The 26,814-nt window shown below is 47.1% G+C and overlaps 1 protein-coding gene and 1 long non-coding RNA gene across 10 annotated transcripts in view; one reads left to right on the top strand and one right to left on the bottom strand.

Annotated features, from left to right (window-relative positions):
- LOC147440564 (uncharacterized) overlaps positions 1-23,477 on the bottom strand; it is a 129,113-nt gene extending 105,636 nt beyond the window's left edge. Inside the window, exon 1 of the mRNA XM_086530288.1 lies at positions 23,245-23,477. The gene's annotated coding sequence lies outside the window, so the exon portion shown is untranslated. The remainder of the gene's footprint in view (positions 1-23,244) is intronic.
- LOC147440563 (uncharacterized) overlaps positions 1-26,814 on the top strand; it is a 203,060-nt gene that overhangs the window by 115,954 nt on the left and 60,292 nt on the right. For 3 of the 9 annotated variants that reach the window (XR_015190418.1, XR_015190413.1, XR_015190416.1), the window contains one exon: positions 22,094-22,156. The exons of 2 other annotated variants lie outside the window; for them this stretch is intronic. This is a non-coding gene — a long non-coding RNA (uncharacterized LOC147440563). Of the gene's footprint in view, positions 1-22,093; positions 23,209-26,814 lie in introns of those variants that run through there. 4 more of the 9 variants (XR_015190409.1, XR_015190410.1, XR_015190415.1 and 1 more) reach the window with 3 other exon arrangements.

Genomic DNA, 26,814 nt, shown 5'->3' with positions numbered 1-26,814 from the left:
CCTGGGGGCCACTCTGAGTGCCAGGCTGTCGCTGTGGCCCCTGGCGTCGACGGCCACGGGCCTACTGCCACCCCTCCTCCGCTGGAGCCCCAGGCTCGGAGGGTGGCGCTGAATCTGTGCTCTGTGTCGCTGGCTGTGGCTGCGGCCCAACCTTGGCAGGCTGGGGCTGAGGCTGGGGTGCGGGTTGTGGTCTCCTCCGTGGACAGGCCTTCGCTAGGTGGCCCATCTGTCTGCAAATGAAGCACTGGTTCGGGAGACCAGCGTACTCCACACTCTGTCTAAACCAACCCCCACTCACCCGAGGCAGAAGGATGACCTTCGGGAGCGTGTGGGTATCTCTGACCAAAACTCGAACTGAAGGGATGCCAGCCACCTTGGCAGCTACTGATGTTGCCGTACGAGGTGTCTCCAGGACAGTTCCGATGGCGGAGCCAATCCTGGAGAGAAGTGGAAGGTACTCCCTCCGTAAACCCGGAAAGCAGACTGAGATGGGGATGTCCGCCTCCTCTACTAGCACATCCGAAGACGGGTCAAAACCATGTCGCCACTGTCGAAAGTGGGCGCGTGATGCTCGGATGGCCAATGGACTCATAGCTATGACCTTGGAGGCCATCTCGGAAGTCTCGAACTCAATCTGGTAGTACCCCCGTCCGAGAATCTGGACATCCAAGATCTTGCCCACCTCTGCGAGGAGGCGGGCCTGGAGAAGGTCTCGCAGCTCTCCTCTACTAGGACGAGTGCCGAGAACCTTGCAGATGACAGAAGTCGCTTGCAAGCGTTCTACCTCTGTGGCAAGGCTCGCTTGCTCTGCCGGCGTAAGAGCAAGTCAAATGGTGGGCTCAGCGGGGTCGGGCGAGGGGGCTTCATTGGAGTCCCTCTGCGGTGGAGCATGAGCCGCCATCTGTGTCTGCTACTGGTAAAGAAAAGGCGGAGGATCGTCGACGAAAGAAAGGGGGGGAAGACCTGTTGGACCGAGCACGTCAATGCTGGCGACGCCCGTCAAGCAAGAATGGAGAGGGAGAAGGCTAACGGTAAAAAGCAAGCGAGGGGGGCGGACAGTGGGAGGGGGCGGGCTGGCGAGGTTGACTGCGGGAGCTGCTTCGGGCTGGCTGGGCAGCAGGCAGCAACGGGGGGTAGCGCGAGGGGGGGGGGGGGGAGAGCTGGCTGAGCTGGGCAGCGGGCAGCTGCGGGCTGCCAGTGCAGCGGACAGCAGCAGGGGTAGCGCGAGGGGAAGGGGGCAGCGCGAGGTGGACAAGCGGGAGAGCAGCGCGAGGGAGTGAGGGAGGGCGATGGCGCAAGGGGGGAGAGGTGCGAGCAGCAGCGAGCCAGTCTCAGGGTGTCCTGACTTGAAGATCGAGAGAGAGACCTCTTGCTGGACTTGCAACTCACGAGATCACAAGTTGGTGATTAATGCGAAGAAAAGTGAATTTTTCCTACCAAAGATACACTTTTTGAGACACATTGTGTCAGCAAGAGTGCAGATGGACCCGGCCAAAGATAGAGACTATCAGTGATTGGCCCGATTTGAAGAATGCCCATGAAGTTGGAAGCTTCTTGGGTTTGTGTTTGTACTAAAGGCGGTTAATTAGAAAGTTTGCACAGGTTGCTTCCCCTTTGCATTTGTTGACGCAAAAAGGAGTCCCTTTCTCGTGGGGACCAGATTTGACTTTGCCGGACTTGCAAAAGTCATTTGAAGTATATTGTGATGCTTGTAGTCGTAATCTGGGTGCGGTCTTAATGCAAGAAGGCCATGTCATTGCCTACGAGAGCCGATTGTTCTCAAGGCCGGAATTGACAGCACAAATTTATGAGAAAGAGATTTTGGCGGTTATCCATGCTCTTAATCAGTGGCAACATTACCTACTCGGAGCGCATTTTACTATCTTCACAGACCATCAGAGTTTACGCTACTTCTTGTCACAGAAGCATCGATCGGAAAAGCAGATGCAGTGGGCGAACATCTTGTCACAGTTTCACTTCCAAATTGTCCATATACAAGGACAGAAGAATTTGATGGCCGATGCTTTAACCGAGAAGCCATTGGTTCTGGCTATTTCCGCGATTCATCATAGGAGCTTCGAGGATATGGTCGATCAGTACGCCACAAATACAGATTTTGCAGATATTTTCACTCGGATACAAATAAGGAGATAATAGCGGGATATTCCATTCGGGATGGCTGCTTGATGAGGGAAACCATGTTGTGCGTTACACAGCTGTTGAGGGAAAAGGTTATGACCGAATGTCACTGTCCACCTTTTACGGGTCATCGCGGCATTGCTACCACCTTGAAAGGGGTAGAGAGATACTTCTTCTGGCCGAGACTCAAGAAGGATGTGGACGATTTTGTGTGCAGTTGCTTGGTATGCCAGAAAGTCAAGTTTGACAGGCATAAAGCACAGGGATTGTTACAGCCTTTACCCATACCCACCCGCCCCTTGGAAAGTATTGCAAGGGATTTCATTTTTGATCTCCCGAGAACACAGAGTGGTCACGATGGTACCTGGACTGTTATTGACAGATTTAGCAAGCAGACTCATTTCATTCAAGTGAGAAGAAAACAATCAAGCCGGGATCACTTAGCGAGACTGTTTGTGGCCTAGATCTTCAGATTACATGGCATGCCTGAGATGATTGTCTGTGACGACAGAGACCCCAAATTCACGAGTTTGTTTTGGAAGGCTATTTGGGAGACATTGACACGCGTTGCAGTTCTCGTCATCGTTCCACCCGTAGACTGACGGGCAATCTGAGATTGCCAATTCAGTGGTACTAGATTTATTAAAGTCTTACATCTCGGATCAGAAGACTCAATGGGAAAAGTATTTACCTTTGGTGGAATTTGCCTACAATAATACGATACACTCTTCGACGGGGAAGGCGCCATTTGAGATTATTTGAGATTAGTCAATCGGGCATCTGTGAGGTCCTGAGTGGATCTAGATGCGATTGCTAATAACGTTGCCGATAAATCATGGTCTGAGATCCGAATGAATTTTGAATGTGATTTGTCATGTGTTGTCCTGTGATGTGACCGTCGATTGATAAATGTGCTAGATGTGCGTTCCTAGTGCGTCGGTACTAACAGTCATTGTTTGCTAAGACAGTTTATGGCCTCTGTCTGTTTGTAGACGTAATCGAGAGCGATTACAATGCTTTCAAGAGGGGGGTATGTCACAAATCAATGACGTGACAACCATTTCGGCAAGACACACACCCCACGTGTTGTGTCAGGCATGGCCTTGGACATGGGGAGCAGCAGAGCAAAGCACACACACCTTCTCGCTGGCTGGCTGACGTGGCAGTTGTATGGAGACATGCTTTTTCTCTACTGAATGCAAGGCTTAAGAATTCACGCAAATTATTGGGTAGCTTTTTAGCAGTTGCTTTAATTCCCCAAAAGGGCTTGTGAAAGGACTTTGCTTTATTTTTGAAAGCTTTTGATTTTCAGCTTTTGGGGCTCTGCTTTTGTCATCCCTTGTAACTCTTTTTAAGTGTGGCTTTGGCTCCCACTTCTCAGAGCATCTGGACGCAGAGTCTGAGAGTGAGACCCAGCCACTCCCGTGTACTTTGTGCAACAGATTAATACAAAAAGAAATACCGAAAGGGGCGCCAGTCTTTGGGGCCAATATCTCTAGGCACGGAACTCCGCCGGACTGTGTCGAATCAATTGTGAACTTTGAACTGTTTTGAAGTAAAATTCCTGTCGTGTCACAGTAGAAACTTGACTTGGAGTGTCTATCTTGGCCGGGTCCATCTGCACTCCTGCTGCTGAGACAATGTGTCCCAAAAAGTGTATCTCTAGTAGGAAAAATTCACTTTTCTTCGTATTAATCACCAACTTGTGATCTCGTAATGCTTGAAAGACCTGTAGCAGATGTTCTCTATGTTTTTTTTTTTTTTCGAGAAAAAAATCCTTTTATTAGTTACTGAAACTGCCCATAGGGCTACAACCACCTCTTCAAAAGAGGGCTACAACAACCATGGTGGGAGACTCTCCCAATGAAAAAACCAGCATATGTACAATGGGGCTAAATCAAGATATGGGAGGAGGGAAAAGCCACACAGGTGGTTGGTAGTGCCATCGAAGTACACCCTGGACCATGGTGTAGAAAGGCCCAGCACGCCAGAGTCGAAGGAAAGCCTCTCTGCGCTCCCGCATGCAGTCGGAGCTGCCCTGTAGTCCCTCGCGCTGTCCTGTAAGAGTGTGGATCAGCTCTAGCTAAAAATCTAAACAGTCTCTGCTGGTGGCACAGGGCGAGCCTCAAAGATGCGGAAGCAACGGGCCCGCCAGATGAACCAGAGTGTCAGGCCACTGATGAGCTCCCAACACTCCTCTCTCACTGCACCACTCCTGTGGAGTAAGCTCTGTAGTAGCAGGCTGGAGTGTAGGTCGCCCCTCCTGCATCACTATCATCCTGCTGGTGGAAGATAGCTTAAACTGAAGTGCCGAGCCCATGAGGGTGGACCAAGCCGCTGCTCCCCAAGTGTACTGGCGAGCCGTGGAGAGCGCAAGCATCAGCCGAAGAACTCGTAGCCACACTTGCTGGGCCGAAGGACAGTCCCAAAGATAGTGACGCTGACTCTCCACAAGATGGTCACAAGCTGCACACGCGACCGAGAGACCACTATGCACTAGCCAGCTCCCAATTGCTGTAGCTCTGTGTGCAACCAGCCATTGAAACAAGGTGACTCGCCTCGGCTGTCTGGAGTCCCACAACCTCTCCCAGAAGGCTGCCAAGAACTCAGCTGTGAGACCCTCTTCCTGCCAATGAGGTGCTGCAGCGGGGTGGGCCTCTCTTTGTGTTGCTAGTATATGACGTCCCAATCGAACAGTGTACTGAAAGAATGGGACACCTGGGTGTTGTAGAAGAGAAAGGGTCCCTCCAGATCCACTCACCTATGATCCCACTGTACTCGTGCCAATGGACAACACTCCCAAGCCCACAGCCTCCTGTGTCCAGTCTCAAGAGCTGCTGGGTCAGGATCGATGACACAAGTCCTCCCACAGATGCCCACTACTCGGATCCTCTGAAAACAGCACTCTTCCACCTACGGGGCCTCTACTGCAACTCGCTGTAAGCATCCCCCACCCTGAAGCTCGAAGAAAAGGGATGGAACAGTCTCCGAGCAGGCCCTGATTGAGATGAGAACCTCTAGTCGTGTGAAGGCTCCCATCCACCTGGGTGCTACTGGCTGGAGAGGCGTGAGCCACTCAGCTAGAACTGCCTCTGAGATGTCCGACACATGCTCTGCACCCCTCTCATGCCGTGTAGCTGGAAACACTGCACCTCCTTTGACAAGCCTGTGAACTCTAACCAATCACCTAAAGAGCGCGCTGGACCCGCTGCCATGAGACCCCAGGAAACATGAGGCAGACTACCAACCAAGTGGCCTCTCTGAGTGCTGACCATGGGGTTCCAGACAAGAGGCTGGAGTAGGCGCTCCTCCATGCAAGTAGGCTGTCTCTGCTCCAGGCCTCGCCGCAAGAGCTCCCAAGATCGAAGCAAACTCACAGCGAAGCGATCCTCTAGTCTCCTGCTCAAACCAACTCTGGACATCTCTGTGAAGATCCATCTGGTCGAAGGTTGCGAGGGGCCTCCTACCTGAGGCACCCTAGCACAAAGCCGCTGTAGCAAGAACTCCTTCGAGCGCTGCTCACCTGGAAGAAGTCCTCTGACGATGAACTTCCCAATAAGGGCTCTGCTCTGCTGTGCTGGGTCAATGATCCCAAGCCCTCCCTGTGAACAAGGAAGAGTGATGACCTGCCAAGCCACTTTGGCTCGGGCTATGTGAGTGTCACGTCCTAACCAAAGGAAGTTCCTGATCAGCCTCTCTACATGGCTGATACAAGAACTCGAGAAGATCCAGCAAGAAGTGATGTACCACATAGTCGCCAACAACACCTGGTTGGCCACGACTACTCTGCCAGCCAAAGAAAGTCGTGCTGAGCTCCAATGTAACAACTTCCTCTTGATAGACAGGAGGTGGGGACCAATCTGCTGCTCGGGGGACAAGTTCAAACCAACCTGACAACCCAAGTACCGAGCTGCAGTCCCTGGGGGTATCCACCTAAAACCCTCTTCTGGCATCCAATCGGGCACAGGAGCACTACCTACCGAGAAAGCCACTGTCTTTCTCCAGTTGATCAGTGCGCCCGATGCACAACAGAAGGTCTCGAGAGCCTGCTCACACCTGTGAAGGTTGGCCTCCTGGCCATCTAACTACAAGGCTGAGTCGTCAGCAAACTCAGCGTCCAGTAGCTCATCTCCCGGAATAGGGAGTGCTAAGCCCCATAGACCAACCTGCTGCGACACCAGAACCTACTCATCTCCTCCGCATAGAACAGAAAGAGGAAGGGTCCAAGAGGACAGCCCTGTCTGACCGAACGTGTGAGCATGAAGCGATCACCTCTACCTCCTGGCAAAAGTACCTGATTGTGCCTATGATCCAACCATCTGAGAAGTCGGTCCTGCGTAGAGTGCCCTCTAGAAAGTCCAAGTCAACTCTGTCGTATGCCTTCTCAAAAACGAGAAGAAGAATCACTAGGTCCTCACCACGGAGCCGTGCTAGGGCAGAAGCCTCCCAAAAAGTAAAGATGTTGTCAAGGATACTGCGTTCCTTGACAAAACCTGTCTGAGTCCCATGTATAAGGCTCTCTAGAAGTGGCTGGATCCTCAAACTCAGAGCCTTGGGAAGAATTTTGTAGGCTGAGTTGAGGGTGGTGATGGGGCACCACTGTCGAATCTCATCCAAGGAGCCACCCTCCTTGGGAATGAGGTAGATCAAGCCCTCACTCATGCTGTCAGACATCACTCTTGTGTGCAAAATGTACTGAAAAGCACTACAACGATCTAGGCCAAGCAGGTCCCAGTACTCCAAGAAAAAACTGGGAGTCGGTCCATCCTCACCTAGATAGCTACCACGGGGAAGGGCCCTAAGAGCCGTGTGCAGCTCCTCAAGCAGAAGTGGCAGCTCAAGCCTCTAACGCATCTCCTCAGTTGCAAGACAAGGCATCTGTGCCCAAACCTTCTCCCTGCATGCATCATGACGCTCTGACTGGGGCTCTACAAACAGTAACTCACGGTAAAAGTCAGTAGCAACTGCAGGTATATCCTCGGGCTCAGAAGCAACAGACCCGTCACGCCTCCGCAACTGACTGACCTTGGCATGCGAATGCCGAGGTCCCACTGCCTCAAAGAAAGCACCAGTCACTCTGTCGCCCACCTAGGTCCACTGAGATGCCTGTCGATGGAAAGCAAACTCATGTTGCCTCTCCTCTGTGCTAACAAACTCCTGTCGAGCCTACTGTAGCTGCTCCTCCAACCAAGGACTGTCTGGATGCTGCTCCTGCATCCTCTGTAACGAAGCAATGCCCCGTCCGAGACGCTGCTCCTCCTCTCTCGCTGAAGCCCGGTGAGCCAAAGACTCCTGGAGAAAGAAACCGCTAATCTGAGCTAATCCTAAGGCCACTCTGTCAGCAGGAGAATCCTGCCTGTCCAAGCTCTCTTTCTAGAGAGCCTCTACTCGCTGTCTGAGTGCAGAGTCCAACAAGACCCTCTCTGGGATGCGAAGCATCGTGCTCCCACTCCTCTGCCTGTCTGCCACTATGGGAATCACAGAGACTCAACTATCTGTGACCAAAACTCTGCTCCAGCACTCGCCACATTGGGCGCATAGATGTTCAAGAAGCCCACTAAGCAACCCTGAACCTGCATAATAATCCACTGAGCCCTGCGTGGCACAATAATCCCTCAGCCCACAATGACCTGTTGCAAAGAGTCCGCAATAGTCATACATACCCGACCCTGGATGCCTCAAGGTCCAAAAGCAGCTGACCAAAAAGTATCATATCGTCCATGCAAGAGCTGACCACAACGTCTAATGCGGCTCTCACACAGATGGTGCTCCTGAAGCATAAGGAGATCAATCTCTCCTCCCACAAGGCGGCGCTGAAGCTCCGGCCCCGCTGACGCTGAAACTGGGGCCATCATGAGACGATCCTCATGGGAAGCGAGAGAGAACAGATGCTGCCGCAGCAGCTAGACGGGCTATCTTCGAGGCTGGCATGGATGGAGAGAAATCCGCATCCGAGCGTCCTCTAGATAGGCGTGACTGCAACGAGTGCCTGGCCCAAGCCCAAGCAGAGCGAGCCGTACGTAAAGCAACCTCCTTTGTCCAGGAGTCCTCATGAATGTGTACATAGCATGGCAAGCACTGTGTATCGGCAAAGAAGTAAACCACAATGTGTACACATCATGCTGTATCTGGAGGTGTCACCGCAAACTTGGCCAATGGCCACAAAGTCTGAAGCATGTTTGTAACTCCTAGTTCTCCCATGTAGGACCTGTGTGTGCAGCCATCCCAACACTGAGTCGAGAGTCCACTCAGTTTGGTCCCTGCCGCAAAGGGGAAAGGAGAAGCCAACTGCAGAGTCCAAGGCCTCTATCCCCACCACGAGGGATAGCTACAAGGGGAGACGTCTGTACCTGTAGAGGGGGCCGCAAGAAAGGCTGTCCCTCTCTCGCCAAGCGACTCGTGGCAAAGGTGCTGCCAAGAGATCTCCTAGCAGCCGGAGAAGGCCCTGTCCCTTGGGTCGACTGTGGAACTGAAGCAGGAGGGGGGGGAGAAGGAGCAGGGGGGAGCGGTGGAGAAGAGGGGCAGGGGGGAGCGGCAGAGGTAGAAGGGCGAGGGGAAGAGGCAGCGGGAGCAGGAGACTGGGGGGAGGATGATGAGGAGGGGGAGAACTCTGGGGGGGGAGGGGCTGTCGAGGGTGAAGCTAGGGTGGGGGGCTGGAGCAGGGACCTCATCCTGCTCAAGAGGACCAAATCGGTTCCCCGTGGGAACCCACTGCTGCTGAGTAGGCGCCTGAGGACCACTCTGGGTGCCAGGCTGTCGTTGTGGCCCCTGTCGTCGTCGACTACGGACCTGCTGCCATCCCTCCTTCGCTGGAGCCCCAGGCTCAGAGGGTGGCTCTGCATGTGTGCGCTGTGTCTTTGTTTGTGGCTGCTGGCCAGCCCTTGTAGGCTGGGGCTGAGTCTGTGGTGTAGATCGAGGTCTCCTCCGTAGACAGGCCTTCGCAAGATGGCCCATCTATCGACAAATGAAGCACTGGTTCGAGAGGCCCGAATACTCCACTCTCTGTCTAAACCAACCTCCACTCACCCGAGGTAGAAGAATGACCTTCGGGAGCGTGTGAGCCAGCCGCCTTGGCAACTACTGAGGCTGCCATGCGAGGTGTCTCCAGGACAATCTCAATGACTAAGCCTATCTTGGACAAAAGTGGTAAGTACTCCCTCCGCAAACCCGGAAAGCAAACGGAGATGGGGATGTCTGCCTCCTCTACTAGAACATCTCAAGTAGGGTCGAAACCATGTCTCCACTGTCGAAAGTGGGCTCGTGCTGCTCGGATGGTCAATGGACTCATGGCGATGACCTTGGACGCCATCTCGGAGGTCTCAAACTCGATCTGATAGTAACCCCTCGTCCGAGTATCTGTACGTCCAAGATCTTGCCCACCTCTGCGAGAAGGCGGGCCTGGAGAAGGTCATGCAGCTCTCCTCTGCTAGGTCGGGTGCCGAGAATCTTGCAGATGACAGAAGTCCCCTGCAAGCGGTCTACCTCTGCGGCTAGGCTCGCTTGCTCTATCAGTGAAAGAGCAAGTCGAATGGTGGGCTCAGCGGGGTGGGGCGAGGGGGCTTCGGACGAGTCCCTCTGTGGCGGAGCTGGAGCCTCCATCTGTGTCTACTGCTGTGGCGAAGAAGCGGACAGAGAAGAGACTCTGCAACCGAGCGCGCCGAGCACTGTCCAAAGAAAAAATGATGCCAGAGCCAATTGCAGGGCAACTTCGGGAAAGAGGAAGACAGGGGGGGGGGGTAGCGAGCACTCCAAAGACTTCACAGATTGACAAGTTTCGAGATGTTCTCTATGTTCTGCCTCATCCTTGGAGAAAACAACAATGTCGTCAACGAAAGTGCCAACAAATAGTCTGTACTCTCAAAAAATCATGTCCATCATCCGGTTAAATGTAGCGGGAGCATTGATTAGGCCAAAAGGCATCACCAACAAACTCAAATAACCCAAAAGTCGTCCGAAAAACTGTCTTGTGGACATCTCCTGGCGCGATTCAAATCTGATGATATCCGCTCTTCAAATCAATCCTGCTAAAACACGACGTTCCCTGTAGTCAGTCAAGAATATCATCGATCCTAGGAATCGGGAATCTGTTCTTGATGGTGATTTTATTGAGAGCTCTATAATCGATGCACATTCTCCAAGATCCTTCTTTCTTCAAAACCAACAATACCGGAGAGCAGTAAGGTGAAGTACTCGGCTGGATAAGACCCTTTTCCAAGAGGTCTTTCACTTGGTTCATAATTTCTTCATTCTGGGCTCGGCTCACACAGTAAGGTGGCCGGTTCTGTGGTGTGGTTCTAGGTATCAGATCAATGGTATGATCCTCAGGACGAGCTGGTGGCAACTCGCCTGGCAGGCCCTCTGAAAAGCAATCGGCATGAGTGTGGAGAAAATCCTGGCGTTCTTTATCAAGGTCAAAACATATTCGACCTTCAATCTTTATTCAGTTCTCTTCAGAAAATCGAGAAGCTGAATTTCATCAAGTACAATATCTGTGCCCTTCATTTGTCAAAGTCGCTTTCTCAGCCTAATAGTCAACCACGGTATTGTTCTTATGGTACCAAGGGATTTTGAGGAGGACGTCACAACCTCCCAAGGGCATTACGTAGAAGTCCTTGTGCCTAAATACCCCTGACATTGCAAACGAAGTTTGCCAATGATCGGTGTAATGGCATCGTCCCATCTAGGTGCCGCTAGAACTACCTCGCCTGTGGCCTCAACCTGTCGGGCGTAATCCCAAATCGAGCCGCCAATTCAAGTGAAAAGAAGTTGGCCTTGGCTCCTCCATCAAAGAAAATGAGGGCTTCTTGTTCTTTCAATTTTCCTAGGTGCGGCAAAGTTTGTACTTTCGTTCATCTGATTCGGTTCGGGCCCCACGCAATGTGGTACTAGTTCTGTTTTTATCTGCCACATTCCTCTGCTGCTCTAGAACTCTTTGGCTTGTCTGCAGTCTGTTCTTGCTGTGTCTTTTTGGGGCACTTTGCGGAGATGTGCCCATGTTCCCCACATCCAAAACACTTCCCCTCTTTGAGATGGATAACCCTTTCTCTAAGAGTCTGTCGGGGACATGTATCTTTCTTTTATTTGTTTTGGGAACTCTTTCTCTTTCTACTTTCATTGGGAGAGGTCTGTTGGGTTCTCTGAGTCAAGATCTCATCAGTGGGTAAAGTCAAATTTCCCGAATGTATCGCAAAACCCCGTTTCACATGACCCATCAATTCTTCAGAATGATTCAACTACTGTTCCAAGCAGTAGTCTCGGATGTCTGTAGGAAGTCCGCAGCAAAACCGCTCAATCTGTTCCTTACACAAGATCTTCGTAAATGAAGAGGCTAGTAGAAAAGAGTTCCAAAATCTCTCGCAATAATCGTCCAAAGAATCTCCCTTGGTCATCCGAAGATGATTCCAAGCAGTTCGTATATCTCGTTCGAGTCAGCCAAGAAGAAATAAAAAGCCTTTCAACCATTTAACCGGAGCTTCCTTTCTCAGTAGAAGAGTGAACCACCATGTTCGAGCGTCACGGAACCCAGAAAAGGATTCAAATCGAGTGTCCACCTTCTATAAATTCTTTTACTTTCTTGCTTTTGTCTTCGAGGAAGTCATATTGGTTGGCTTTATAGAAATTCTTCTTGTTTGCATAAAATCTGTGATCGTCGAAGTCCGAACTATCCAAAGACGAGTCCTCTGTAGAACTATCAGAAACTGGGCAAAACTTAGCAAAACTTAGGCTTCTTTGCCTTTTTCTTGCCCTTTCCGAAGCTTTTCTTTTTGCTTCGCTTGTCCATGTCTTTCTGCGAGTACAGGTTCTACTTTTCTACACTCGTCTGTCTTTTCGGCTTTACTCCCTACTTGAGAGGAGAAGCAATGGCCACACGCCATCTCAAGTAAATCTTATTAATCGGGCAATTCTTCAGGTAAATTACTAATCTCGGGTCCCTGGAGTACTTAATCAATCTAATCACACATATGCCAATCTGCAGTTGACGTTTGTACTCCTTTTTTGGCAACTTGTCCGAATTTTTTTTTGCCCAAATCTTCATTCTTTTCTGCAGTTTCCGCACCGGATCTTCAACTTTTCTTTGCCTTCCCACTAAGAGGTGTCATCTCTATCAAATTCTTCATGAGAACCCATGTGTAATCTAAGATTCTTAATGGCTTTATGCCCTGTAAGACAGAGCGATGAAGACGGGAGCATGCCCGATGCACGATGTATGAAGGGTGGGAGTGCCTAAAAAGTCCTGGGTCGGGGCACGAAGATTCTTTCCCAAAAGCTGTGTGTGCTCAGATCCTTCATAGAAGAAGAATCTTTATGCGCTCTGATACCACTGTAACATACTTGGACACTCCAAGTCAAGATTCTACCGCGACACAACACAAATTCACTTCAAAACAATTCACAATTGATTCGACACGGCCCGGTGGAGTTCCATGCCAAGAGGTATTGGCCCCAAAGACTGGCACCCCTTTCGGTATTTCTTTTTATTTTAATCTTCGAGCAAAGTACAACTCCCACAGGTGCTCGCCCTCCGACTCAAACTCTACGTCCAGATGCTCTGCAGAGGGAGCTCCCTTGGGTTCATTATAAAGGTTACAAGGGATGCTAAAAGCAGAGCCCCAAAAGCTTCAAAATCAAAAGCCTAAAATAAAGCAATTTTATCTCACAAGCTTTGCAAAATAAAGCAACTTGCGTAGAATTTCTCCCATCAAGCTTTGCATAGAAATTTCCCTGATTTTTTCTCATCGCAAAAAGCTCGAATTTCCGTACTGCCTGCTAGCGCTTTTTGCGGCGTGATAAACGGGGGTCCGTACAGCAGTGCCACGTCAGCCTGCATCGCGAAATCTGCCACGTCACCATTTCGGCCAGCTTTCCCGAGGCGAAGGTGTGTGTGTGTACAGGGCAGCCACGTCACTAGTTTGTGACAAAAGTTGTCTTGTAGACGTCCCCAAGAGAAATTTGGATCTGATGATATCCACTCTTTAGATCAGTTCTGTTGAAATAAGTGGACCCCTGATGTGTCGAGTATATCATCGATCCTTGGGATAGGAAATCTGTTCTTGATGCTTATTTTATTGAGAACTTTATAGTCAATGCACATTCTCCAAGATCCATCTTTCTTTAGTACTAGCAACACCGGTGAACAGAAAGGTGAAGTGCTAGGTTGGATGAGACCCTTTTCCAAAAGTTCTTTTACCCGGTTCATTATTTCTTCATTTTGGGCTTGGCTAACTCGGTAAGGTGGCCGGTTCGGTGGTGTACTACCGGGAATCAAATCAATCGTGTGATCTTCAGGACGAGAAGCAGATAACTCGCCTGGTAGGCCTTCAGAGAAACAGTCAACCTGCGTTTGTAGAAAATCTTGCCGTTCCTTTTCTAGATCAGACATATTTGATCTTTGTTCATCATTCAGTTCTTTCAAGAAAATCGAGGAAACAAACAGACCAGATTTCATTAATTTGGAAACAGCTGAACTTGATACAAGTGGGACGGACTCGCTCTTCACATCAAGTACAATCTCTCGGCCCTTTTCATTCTTCAAAGTAGTTTTCCTTGCTCTACAATCGACCACGGCGCTTTTCTTGTGGAACCAAGGGATATATAGGAGGACATCACACCCATTCAAAGGCATGATATAAAAGACCTTGTGCCCTAGATGCCCCTGACAATGTATACGAAGTTTTCCGATGACAAGTGTAATGGCAACATCCCGGCCGGGCGTCGCTAGGATAGCCTCTGCCTGTGGCCGCATTTTCTCGGGCGTAATTCCAAGTCGAGTTGCCAATTCAGGTGAAATAAAGTTGGCCTTGGCTCCTCCGTCAAAGAAGATTAGGGCTTCTTCATCTCCTACTTTTTTCCATGTGCAGAAAAGTTCAATGCTTTCATCCATCTGATCAAGGTCGGTCCCCACAGAATCTAGTACCAGTCCTGCTTTTGTCATTCCCGCACTCTTCGGCTGCTCTGGAACTCTCTGGCATGTCTTATGATTGTCTTCTGGGTGCCTTTTTGGAGCACTGTGCTGACACATGTCCATGTTCTCCATAGTCAAAGCACTTCCCAGAGTTGAGATACTCAGCTTGTTGTTCATCAGTCAATTGGGGACGTGTATCCTTCTTTTTCTGAAACTTCCCTCTTCTTCTGTTACCATTGGTCGAATTTTTTTCGGTCCTTGTTGTCAAAAGTTGATCAATCAAATAAGTAAGATTGCTCGAATGCATAGGAAACTCTTGCTCAGCATGTACCATAAGTTGTTGTATGGACTCGAACTTCTGTAGCAAGCAGTAATCTCGTATCTCTTTGGGTAGACCACAGCGAAACCGCTCGATCTGTTCCTTAAAAGTGATCTTTTTAAAATAAGAGGCCTAGGCAAAATCTCTGGAAATAATTATCCAATGTATCTTCCTTGATAACCGAAGATGATTCCAAGCGGTAACCACATCACGTTCGTACTCTTGAGTGAGCCATGAGGAAGTAAAAAGCCGCTTAAACTGTAGCCACTTTGTCGATGCTTCCTTTCGTAACAAAAGAGTGGACCACCAAGTCTGTGCATTCCCTTTCAAGGGATGTTGTCCTCCGGATCTTGGAGTGCTCTGAATAGCACCCTCCCGAATAAGCTATGTCAAACTGTTGAATAAAGATGAGGGCCTTGTGGGTATCTTGGAAGCCTGAAAAAGTATCAAACTTTAGTGCTTGTCCACCCTCCTTGAAATCTTTGGTTTTCTTGCTCTTGTCCTCGAGAAAGTCACATTGGTTGGCTCTGTAAAAATGGTTCCTTTTAGAATAAAACATCGGTTCATCGGAGTCCGAACTCTTAGAAGAGGATGAATCCTCCTCGGAGCTATCTGATTCCGGGATCTTCGGTGGGATCTACTCTTCTTAGCCTTCTTCTTGTTCTTTCTATGTCTTTGGGTCTTTCTTCGTTTCTTGTCCTTTCTATCCTCATCATTAGAATCAGAGGAGGAAGAGTTGTGGGAACTATCAGAAGAGGATGAGGACAAACTAGACTTATGACCCAAGTACCCAGGGTAATCTGCTGATCTACTGTGTTTCTTTGAATGCTTCTTGGTCGGTTGACTCGTCTTTCGAGTACGTCCTCAAGTTCATCTTCAACGTACAAGGTACTTGTCCTAGGATTGGAATTTGGCCCCCTTGCATTCTTCAAAGCTGACTTCAAAGGTGAATCGATAGCCGTACGCCATCAAGAATGCATCTCGTCAATTGGGTGCCTGGTCAAAAATTTTACGTATTGAGGATCTTTAGAATACTGGAGCATCAGCCGATCACATACTTCGTGGCCCGAGGGGACCCATACTCTTCTTCTGGATCAACAGAAGGTGGCCGTCGTCCATTTGAATCTTCCGTGTTCTCACCCGATCCTGAGTTGTTAGGTGGCTTGTTCTGATCCTTGCGGGATTCGTCGACTGGATCCATGTGTGTCACGGTAGAAGGGATCGGATTCTTCATAGAAGGAAAAATCAACTGAGCTTTGATACCACTATAACAGACTTGACACTCCAAGTCGGGAATCGAGAGGTATTGGCCCTAAAGTCTAGCGCCCCTTTCGGTATTTGTTTTTATATTATATCTTGAGCAAAATACAAAGTTCGAGGTCCTCTCTGCTCAGTGCTCTCAAGCAAAACTGACAGAAGAGTGGCCCTGGCAGTGCTTATAAAGGCCCATGGACTAAAAGCAATTACATGAAAATCTTGAAGTCTCCAAAAGCATCCTCTCGCGCGCGCGCAAAAGCTGCCAATGTAATTTGCGGTGCATTTTGCGGGCGTCTGTACAGCCAGCCACGTCAGCATCGTTGTGCATTCTTTTTATCCTTTTTGTCCCTTTAGGCCCCTTCGAAGGGGATACCATAAGTTGGAACAACTGGTGATCAGTTTCTTAGTGGAACAGTGCCACGTCATCATTTTGTGACACGTGTCAAGCCACTGAAGAACGGAGCCAACCACTAGATCCCGATCGAGGGGCCTAAACCTTAGAAGCAGTAGAAGAAGCAACAATAGAAGAAGTTTATACCTACTTATGGGACCCCATCTGAATCCGGTCTCACAATCCTCTTCCGTAGAAATCCTAGCAACAACTCTGCTTTCCTGAACGCAACGGCCTTCCTTGGGAATCTTAAGCTCCTGCTCTCAGATCTGTGGATCTACACCCAAACTCAAGGTATGAAACCCTTGGGCTGATCTAGCTCTAGTTCCTCAAAGAGCTTTTCTCCTGCAAAGGTTCTAGCCTTCCTATTCTCCTACTCCCTCATGAAGAGGAGTTATTCTCCAAGCAAATACTCAGAGATCAAAACAAGAAAAACGTCGCCTTTGAAGTCTCGACACTCAAAACGCAACTCGGCTCTCGAAAAGCGAGTTCGCAAAAGAGATCTCGTCTCTTCTCTTCCAATCCTACACACTGAAGAGGTGTGTTCTCGGGTTCTTTCTCATAAATCAGCCCCATCTACGACGTTTATGGGCTGGAAAATGGAGAAAAAGAGCAACTTTCCACGGTGGAAATACTCTCCGTAGGCACTTCTTCGCGATGGAGCTCGCCTATTTGGTCCTGGCGGCTTCTCGTGCACATGGGGCAGCAGCTATGGGGGACACCGGCGGTGGCATCTTGACGGCTGAAAATCTGCAGCAACTCCTCATTTTCCCTAGCACTGGCTTTTTCTTCTTCAGAGAGCGAGAGAGAGTTTGATTTTTATGGTTCATGGTAGCCAGCAGGAATAGGAGAATGTCCTCCCATCAGTAGGGCAGATTGGGGCAGATAGATTTCCTTGTGCCAAATATAGAGAGGAAGGAATTGTGGGCTGCAAGGGAGAGGTAGCGCTGTTTCTTTTTTTGTCTCCTTTTTAAAGGGTGGTTGCCCATTTATATAGTTGGCAGCTGGCCTAATTTAAAAATGGTATGAACTTGTTAAAAACTTCAATAAAACCTTATAAGCTGAAAATAATGCTTACACAATCACAACCCAGGTGTCCCTGGATGCAGTCTTATGCATAGATGTAATACTAACATAGACCCCTTTAGGGAAAAGCATCTGCGTTCCCGAAAAGCAACCCGCTTTCTTAGAAAGCATCTTTTTTATCTCAAAGTTTCCTCTGAACACCATTTTCATTAGCGAGAAAACCCTCTCACTTATAGATCCAATAATTCATTTAGAATTATTTTTCTGTCAGATAAAGCTAATTTAGCAACAATGTTAGGAACTGCTTGGTTTGCTAAAAAGTTAAGTATGATTGGCATAGAACGCCTGTGTTACTCCAACCTTTGTACGTGCCCGATTAACCTTGGGAGAGAACTGCAATGGATTTTATTATAGATTTCCCTAAGACTCAGATTGGAAAAATGCGATCTAGACCATTGTGAACAGGATCATATGGCTAGGGTTTTTCTAGCACAGATTTTCAAGCATCATGGGATGCCCAAGTCTATTGTGAGTGATCGAGATCCTCGCATGACAAGAAATTCTTGAAGTGCCTTGTTTAACAACCTTGGAACAAAGTTGAATTTTTCTTCTACATACCATCCCCAAACAGACGGACAAAGTGAGATCGCCAATTCTACAATATTGGATATGTTGAAATACTATGTGTTGGCAGACAGATAGTCTAACCGGGAAAATTATTTGTCCCTTGTCGAGTACATGTATAACAATATCGTACATTCTTCTACGAGGAAGGCACCTTTTGAGATTCTTTATGGTAAGCCTTTGCTTCCACCAATCCTTTTAACTTAGAATAAGATATTTGCAGCAAATGTTGTATGAGATATGGACACTGCCTATGGGCAAGTCAAGAGAGCAATATTACGCTTTTAGGAAAAACATAAGTAGGTTGCAGATAAGCAAATAAGAAATTTGGACTTAACAATCGGTTGATTAGTCTTACTCAAGTTTAAGAAGGCAAAACTAAAGAAACAAGCGACTCATAAGGGAAAATTAGTAGAACTCTCCAATCGTTATTATGGGCTGTCAAGAATTTTGGATGGATGAAGTTCTCCATAGCTCCGGGGTCAAAGAAAATAAGGGCTTTCAAGCCATTGACTTTTCCATAAGCTCTGCATAATTCATTAAAACTCTCGAGGCGTATACCATAAATATCAGGTACTAGTCCAATAGCAGGTCTAGTCCTCTTGGCCGGAGGTGACCCCGGGGATCTGTCTGACGTGGGAGCAGAAGGTTGCACTAAGGACGTCGAGGCTCGCTCAGGACATGTATTGAACATATGCCCTCTTTGGTAACGATCGAAGCATCAGCCTTCTTGTAACAAGGCGTCTTGTTGACGGTGTGTCAGACGAGGCCGTTGAGGTTGCTTTTCACGGGATTCTTGAGAATTTGTTCATTGTTGCCGGGAGTTATGGTTAGTGGCCGGAGGTTCGTCTGTGGTAAACTCCAACTTTCCCTTCATGAGCTTGTAGCCGACCGCGGCATGGTCCATAAGCTCTTGCATGGTAGAGAATTGCTTGGAGAGACAATATTCCTACAATGGTGATGGTAGTCCAATGGTGTAGCGCTCACGCTGGTCCTCCAAGGGAATGAACTTAAAGGACGGAAGGTACACGTCGAGAAACCTTTGGTTATAGTCATCCATGGTTTCGGTAGCAAGCATTTTCAAGTTGCCCCACTCTACCAAAATCCGGACTTCAAACATCTAGTCATGTAACTACGTGCAAAAACTGTCTTGAAAGCTTGCCAGGTCCTTGGAGCATGCGGTTGTGTCGCAATTGAACTCCACCACTACATAGCATTATCTTTAAGAAATCCCGCTGCTCGAGAAATCTTGGACTCTTCTGTATAGTTCCCCAAATCATAATAGTTGTCGAATTGTTGTAGAAACTGCAATGCTTTCTTGCGATCTTTCATCCCGGAAAAATTTGATTGTCGTGCCGCCATCTTTGAAATCTTTGGGTTGGCTAGGCGCATATCCCGGGTATGGATAATAAGGGTATCCATATGGGCTCCAACCATTGTAGCCTGGTGGCAGTGGTGGTGGTGGAGGTGGGGGCAATGGCGGTGGCAAAGGCGGTTGCATTGGATCAAGGTCAGATGGCTGCACCATATTCCTGAAGACTCCCCCGATCGAAACAGACAGCTGAGAAGATTGCCTGTTAAAGCTCTCGTACTTTGTGGTGCCGGAGGAGGAGGTACCACTTGAGGCATCAGAGGGGTAACATGTAGTTCAAAAATTGTTCAAGACTTGCAGCATCGGAAGATTCTGTCGAGGATGCTGTGAAAGAATGTCGTGAAGCTCGTCGAGCAAAAACTGCAGATATTCTGCTGAATCCGTGAACTCTATGTCTTGGGTTCTTTATGGCTTATGCCCTATAAGATAGAGCGATGAAGACGGGAGTGTGTCCGATGCGCAATGAAGTAAGGGTGGGAGTGGCTAGTAAGTCCGGGGTCGGAGCACGAAGATACTTCAAATAACAATTTCCAGTAGTCTTTGGTTTTCTTGGTCTACTCTTTTGTAGGACCGGTATGCTTTCAGAAAAGCACACGCTTGATGCTCTGATATCACTGTCACAAGACGGGCACCACGTGCCAATAGAAAAGAACAGAGTGAACAGACTTTTATCACTTCAATAACAACTGAGAGAGAGAGAGAGAGAGAGAGAGAGAGAGAGAGAGAGAGTGTGGTGGAATTCCACCCCAGAGTATTGGCCCCAAACCTTGGCGCCCCTTTCGGTATTTCTTTATATTGCATCAACACAGTACAAGCCGGTACTCCAGACTCTGCACCTTCTCTAGGAAGCATGCCCGAGAACGAGCCCATGGCCTCATATTTAAAGGCCCTAGGCCCCAAAAGCAGTTTACAGTGAAAAGCCTTCAAACTCAAAAACATTTGGTCCAAAAGCAATGCCCAAAAGCTGCCAGCGTAAATCACGAAAATCCGTACAACTGCCATGTCAGCAGTCAACGCAAAGTGCGGAAATTCATACAGTCTGTCACATCATCATGTCAACGGAAAATCCCGAGCGTCGGTACGGTTGCCACATCATCAGCTCTCTGTGTGTATGGATCATGCTTTATTTTAATTCCTGTATGTCACCGAGGCCCCATCGGACGGGGTCCCATAAGTTGGTAGGACTTCTTCTTCTTTTGCTGTTGCTTACTCTTCTTAGGGTTTAGGCCCCTCGGCCGTGATCTGAAGATTGGTTCTGCTCTCTACTGACTTGACACATCAGCAGTTTGTGACAACCGCCTAATTAGAGGATCCATAATGCTTTCCATGTTAGTTTACTCAAGCCATCTGTGGGACCACCTCCAAGTGAACTTATTACAGTGGAAGATTTTGAGGTTGTGGAAACAAAAGAAATACTCCACCCAGAGCAGTGTTTATCATCAAGAGGGGCTACTAAAGTCAGAAAAGATTACACGGAAGCATTTGGTAAAGTTCAAGAACTATTCTACCTTGAATTATTCATCATCACGAGCGGCCTCTAAAATCCGGAAAGATTACATGGAAGTATTTGGTAAAGTTCAAGAACTATTCTATCGTGAACGCTTAGTGGATGACCAAGAGAAAATTAGCATCTTATCGCAAGATTCTGGAAGGATATGTACAAGCATTATAGTTGAGAACAATTGTTTAGGAGCAGAGGAATGTTGCTAAATGGACTATTTTATGAGTAAGTTCTATTCTAATGAAATTAGGATATTTAAATGTGTCCACTTGAATTGTTAAATTAATGAATTGTAGATCTATTGGAATTGATAAAAGCCATCAGGAAGAGACAACTTTGATGTGTCATATGATGGGTGACATTAAGCATCGTGAAGGAGTTGTTCCGTAAGTTCAGTAGAAGACACCGGGGAATGGATATTCCCAATGTGGAGAAAGGGAGCATCGGATAGAAAATATTTCATTGATCTAGGAAACTAGGTAAAGGATTACGCGTAAAGATGCAGACGCAAGAATAAAGATGGGTTTTGTGAAGCTTTTGACAAAAAGAAAGATGTTTTTAAGTGCTTTCCGGGAAAGCAAATGCTTTTTTTGCAAGGAAAATTATCTTTGCATTGCATCTGTACATGAAGTTGCATTCAAGGATACTTGGGAGTGTTGTGTAGCATCAGTTTTCAGCTCAAAGTTTTTGTTTGAGTTTTTAAACAGATTCACATTTTTTATTTAAGTGCCGACCACCCACTTAATAAGTAAGCAACCACTTAATAAAAATAAAGCATAATAGAGGAGGCGCCACCCTATTAGGCTGAAAACAAAGATCTCCCTCTCCTCTCTCTACAATTGCTACCACTAGCTATTTCTCTCTCCTCCAGCTATTCCAACGCTATTTGCGCCTGCTAGTGTTGCAGGGGTTTCACCGGAGGCTATTCTTACCGCCCTCCAAAGCCTATAAAAGCAACACTAGTGCCCTCTCTCCTGCCAATCCTGCTAGTGCTAGCACAAGGAAACTCTGTTGTGTCAGAGTCGCAAACAACTGATCCCGAGAAGCCGAAATGTGGAGGTCGCTTTTTCATACTAGGAGCGACAGGTGAAGTTTGTGCATATACTCTACGATTCGTTTCTTTCGTGTTTGTGCTTTTGTAGGTATACATAGCATTTTTTATGTCTATCTATGCTTAAATGATTTGGTATACATAGCATTTTTTATGTCTATCTATGCTTAAATGATTTGAGAGAATATTACTTGTGTTACAATATTGGGTCACATATGTTTTAGAAACCCGTCTTAAAACATGCTAGAAACAAAATTTTATACTCGCGTGTGTTTACCGCTTAGTTTGCCATATAAGAAAACTATAAAATTCGTTGCTGCTTTTTCTATGACATGACATGGGTGACTTGAAGTACATCTTGGCATATAGATCCACCATGATCAAGCTAATAGCATTTTATATCTCAGTCAATGCTGCGATGCTGAGCTCTTATTATTTCGCTTCGAAATGGAATCTTGTAGTGGCATACATACTCCACTTGCAATGAATAATCTCTGGTCTTCAATCACAGGTCCAGAGTCTCTATCTAAGCAACATCTCATGGTAGCCGTTCCCTCCAGCAACACAATTGGTGGTATGTGTTATCTTATTACAGGAACTCGTATCAATATTTGCCAAGCTACAAATTACCTATCCCACTTCATGCAACATCTAGCCCTTGCATATTGGCAGTAGGTAAAGAAACTTATTTTTCTATATAAATGGCTCTAAAGATCTCAGTCTGGTGTATACAAAGATAACCAGCTTCATCCCCCCCCCTTCTTGGTTGAAATGATGCCGATTAGGGAACGATGTCGACAACAAGCAGTCTGACAATGCTTTTAGACTAGCAAGATGAGTTGTTTCGTGGCAAAGTAATCAATGGCTCAATCATCTACAAAAGTTGAGTATATGGCACAGTATATGGATCATACAATTTCTTCAAGAAACAAGGATCTGCTCTATCAACTCGTTTATATGCTCAACTACAACAATAAGTCAGCAATCCTTATGACACATCGGCATAAGGAAAGCGACAATACAAAGCACATAGTCTCCAAGACATACTTCATACAGGATCTTGTAGAGGAGAAAACCTGTGAAGTTCTCAATACACCTATTGATGAACAATGGGTAGATTTTTTGACAAAGCCGACATCGAAAGATAAACGCCTTGGACTCTACTAATTGTCTTCCTACGTGACTAAGCTTAGGGAGCATGTTGAAGGTTGAAGAAACAAAATTATAAAAAACTTCACATTACTTAACTATAAAACACACAGGCACCACAGAAATGTCACGAGCTTGTAAAGTCATATACACGTCTAATCGGACACAAAAATTATTTTAATAGATACACCTTGATATCTTAGTGCACTTTGTGTATTCGATGATTGAACAAGAACATCAAATTAGAGGTACACATATATTTTAATCACAAAATCATCCATACAGACCCTCCACAGATCCTTATGGTTTAAGGAGAGCTTGTAGTTGGGCATTCCAAAGGATAAATTATTCTCCATTCTAAAGGATAATTATTCTCTTGCGCAAATTGAATGATTGTGTTTGAAGAAAATGCGTCCTACAACGAAATTTCATGTCCACAAGATGATCGAGTGAAGAGTGCACTTTCAGATATGTGTCTTGCTGAATATTGGTGCAAAAACTGTTGAGACATACCGTTTCAAGAACTCCTGAGGTATTGTCACTGAGGTATTGTCACTAGAGCGCGTGTAGCGCAAGTCAAAGAGCTATGGAATATGCAGTGCAACTCGGAGCAAAGAGCTATGGAACAGCAACATGTAGCGCAACTCGGAGCAGCGCCATTAGAGACTTAGAGAACTATGCCAGTTGACGGCGCATGCAATTATTTACTTGCGCTCAGCCACTTGACGGCTGCGCATGCAATTATTTACTTTACTTGGTAAGGCTCTTTCGGCGGTATTTGAACGCAGAAGCCACCACGTGGCATTAGATTTAATTTTTATTTTTTTTAAAGACTCCCATGAAAAGCTCTAAAACCTCCGTGCTAAAAGCTACCAAGTGAATAGAATTAAAAAACCGCTTTGCATTGCTCAATTGCTCTCGTACAGAAGCAGTTCGATCTTCTCCACAAGCAATTTACAGGTTCCCTAGAATCAATACCTAATTATAAGCCTGAGCGATCATAGGAGCTTTGTGTGCAACAAGACCTAGTGGCTAGCTGAACATTATGTCCAACTTCAACTACCTTACTCAACTCGTTTCTACAGACGCAACTAGTTATGGACAACATTATGCCACTTGAAATATTTTGCTTGCAAGGAATAACTCCACGTGGCATTGGAAAATGACAAAATTAAGTTTACAAATCGAATAGGGCAGCGGCACAAGAGCCATATCATAAGTTAGTGGTTTTTAATAAGAATCTCCTGGGACTCCTCGGCTTTGGCTGATGTAATTGGGAGAAAAAGTGTCACTTGCTATTTTTCAAAATAGTGAGGTAAGTATGTTTGGTCAATGCTGGAAAAAGTGCAAATGGAGAGAATCTTTTAAAAAAGCTTAGGTTTCCTAGGACATGAAAATACTCCTCTTCTTCTTCTTTTTCTCTGTCTGTGCGACACGTCTCTCTATTTCTCTCTCTTTGCAACACCTGCTGGAGCTCAACCCATCGATAGATAGATCTCTCTCTCTCTCTCTCTCTCTCTCTCTCTCTCTCTCTCTCTCTCTCTCTCTCTCTCTCTCTCTGTGGAATCGTAAATGAACTGTGGAAAATTCTAAAACAAGCAAGTAGATAAAGCATGAATGAACTGCAACAATAAATGAGGTGCTTTAACGACATACAATGTTGTACTCTTGCTTTTTGGTTGTCTAATCTACAAGCCGATATGTGAGTCAAGCTACAAAAAAGCAATGTGAATAGTTACATATCGTCTTGCAATGAAACGTCTATTGAAAGTGCAAAGTATATTGTGCACGTCATACAGAGGTGCCATACAAAAGTATGGTGGAGAGCCGGCACTATGGTCTCTCCAAAAAATTATAAGAAACGAAAGTCGTGCCCTGCCCCGTAGCGTTTATGTGTTGCGCCAAGCAAACATATGCGCATGGAAAATTGGAAGCAGATAACGGACCTTGCAATGTTGTCGAGCTAGAGTCGCACTTGTGCAATTGGAGCGTGCAATGTTGTGAATATATGTCCTCCCTGCCATACACAAAACATGCAGATGTAACTTATATCCTATGATCAATATTACCTTCTCTCTCTCTCTCTCTCTCTCTCTCTCTCTCTCTCTCTCTCTCTCTCAAAGTTGTAAGCTGCTTCGATCAACAATTTTGTCTTCTTGCCTCCTTGTTGACTAACCTGCGTTATGTATCAATACCAAATTGATGTTTGCATTTGCAACCATCTAAACTTGATTTGATTGCTGTTGCATACATGGACCTTTGCTCATGGGATCCGCCAACAAATCGTGGTTATTGGCAAGAAGGGAGCTCCGAAGCAGTAACTGTTATGCGTTCAAATCCACACCACCAGCATTTCCTGCTTCATATGCATCTATTGAAGAGAAACACTGTAGTATATTATTGTTGCTAATCTCAACTGCGGCCGCATTGGCTGCCGCCTGCATGCAGTTTAGAAAGAGAATCTCTTTATAGGCCGCAATATTGGCCATACTGTCTATAAAACTTTTGCTATCCCACCCAGATGTTGAATAGCCAACAGTGAACTACTGCTGGAGGCTAATAGTGTCAAGACACCGGCAAGGCCGGACTAGACAAGGGCAGGGCAGGGCTAGGCAGTGTGGAAAGGAAGTCCAACTAGGGCAAAGGGCCAGCCCGGGGCAGTCACTTATCAAAAGACCCCTATATCACGTGCGTTCAAGAGGTAATTAATAATACCCCAATATACATACTATACTTACACTGTGAGCCTATTTAAAAAACCCCCACTCCCCTCTGTATGTATACATTTTTATACATTTTGGTCTTTTAATAATCCTCTCCGGTTAACTCACGTGATATCATACACATTCTTAAAAGTGACCGCCTCGGGAGGGCCAGGGGCTATGCTATATAGTGGGTGGTTGGGTGGTGGACTCCTAGGTTCTAGTTTCCCTTGTCTAACATTGGTATCAAGAGCTTGGTTCTTTTTTGGGGAAAGGCACAGCCGTGGAGGAGGGGAGCCACACAACCTTGCATGAGCAAGTTGCATGTCGGGGTCACCAAGTCGTGGAACACCTCTCATGTGAGGAGGACGACAGGGCAAGCAGTCCGTGGGAAACCCCCCTTGCAAGGAGGAGCCGTCGAGGCGGACCTGCGTCAACAGCACCCCTCGCGGGCTCTACAGTTGCGCGCTAGGCGGGGGAGCACTTCACGACACTAGACCGAAGCCCCTAGCTCACCACGGTGACGCCCATGGCGGATTCACTTGCTCGCGCGCTACTCTAAGCGGCCATAGCCGCTGTGTGAAGTTTATTTCCCACTACACGGACGCCCAACCCCCTTGGGGGTTAGTGGCCACGCCCAATTTTCAACACTAAGGGGCGGTACCCACAGTGGGGTACCCCACCCCCTTCCTCGTGTGCGGATTCGAAATGGCCCGAAGGGGTGCGGCATCTCGACACTGCCGACACAAACTTCGAGCCACATTCTCTACGTATTACCGGCAGCAACTCAAAGATTTAAGAAGTACATTCCGACGGGAGTTCAAAGTACAAATAATTTGCAAAATCAATTAACGATTGCAAGTCTAATTGATTCGGCTACCAAGGACTTGTGGAATTCTCTATACGGCGGACAATTCGAATCGATTTCCACCGGGATACTATTGATTTTGACGGAATTAGCAAGGCTAATTACACTTTGCGAGTGCTCTCAATCTCAGGTATTTTTTTCTGACTACTCCTTGCACCGCACTGTGTCGCTATGGATTCGGATATCAATATGACATTTGATTTTGAGAAAAGTACGCCTAATCTTGCCAATGATGACCCGCGGCCGGATCCTCTCAAGGAGAGTACCTGCGACGCTACGGCAAGTGATGACACTTACAAATTGCTCGATATTCAAGAATTTCGTGCACTTCAGACACGCATGACAGTCATGGATGAAAATTTTAAAGCTTTAAATGCAAATGTTACTAAACTATTCATATTAGTAATTCAATTAATGCAACAGCAGTCCAAGGGTCCTGCTGACACGCACATGCATGAGCATGTTGCTACACAAGGGCAAGGCCCTTCTAGCAAAGAATTTTTTCCTACAAAT

This window comes from Adiantum capillus-veneris, chromosome 15 (genome assembly GCF_014529385.1).
Source record: "Adiantum capillus-veneris isolate H3 chromosome 15, ASM1452938v2, whole genome shotgun sequence".
In the NCBI taxonomy this organism is placed as follows: domain Eukaryota; kingdom Viridiplantae; phylum Streptophyta; class Polypodiopsida; order Polypodiales; family Pteridaceae; genus Adiantum; species Adiantum capillus-veneris.
Note: the sequence above shows the minus strand (reverse complement) of the source record. Positions and strands in the feature narration are given on the sequence as shown.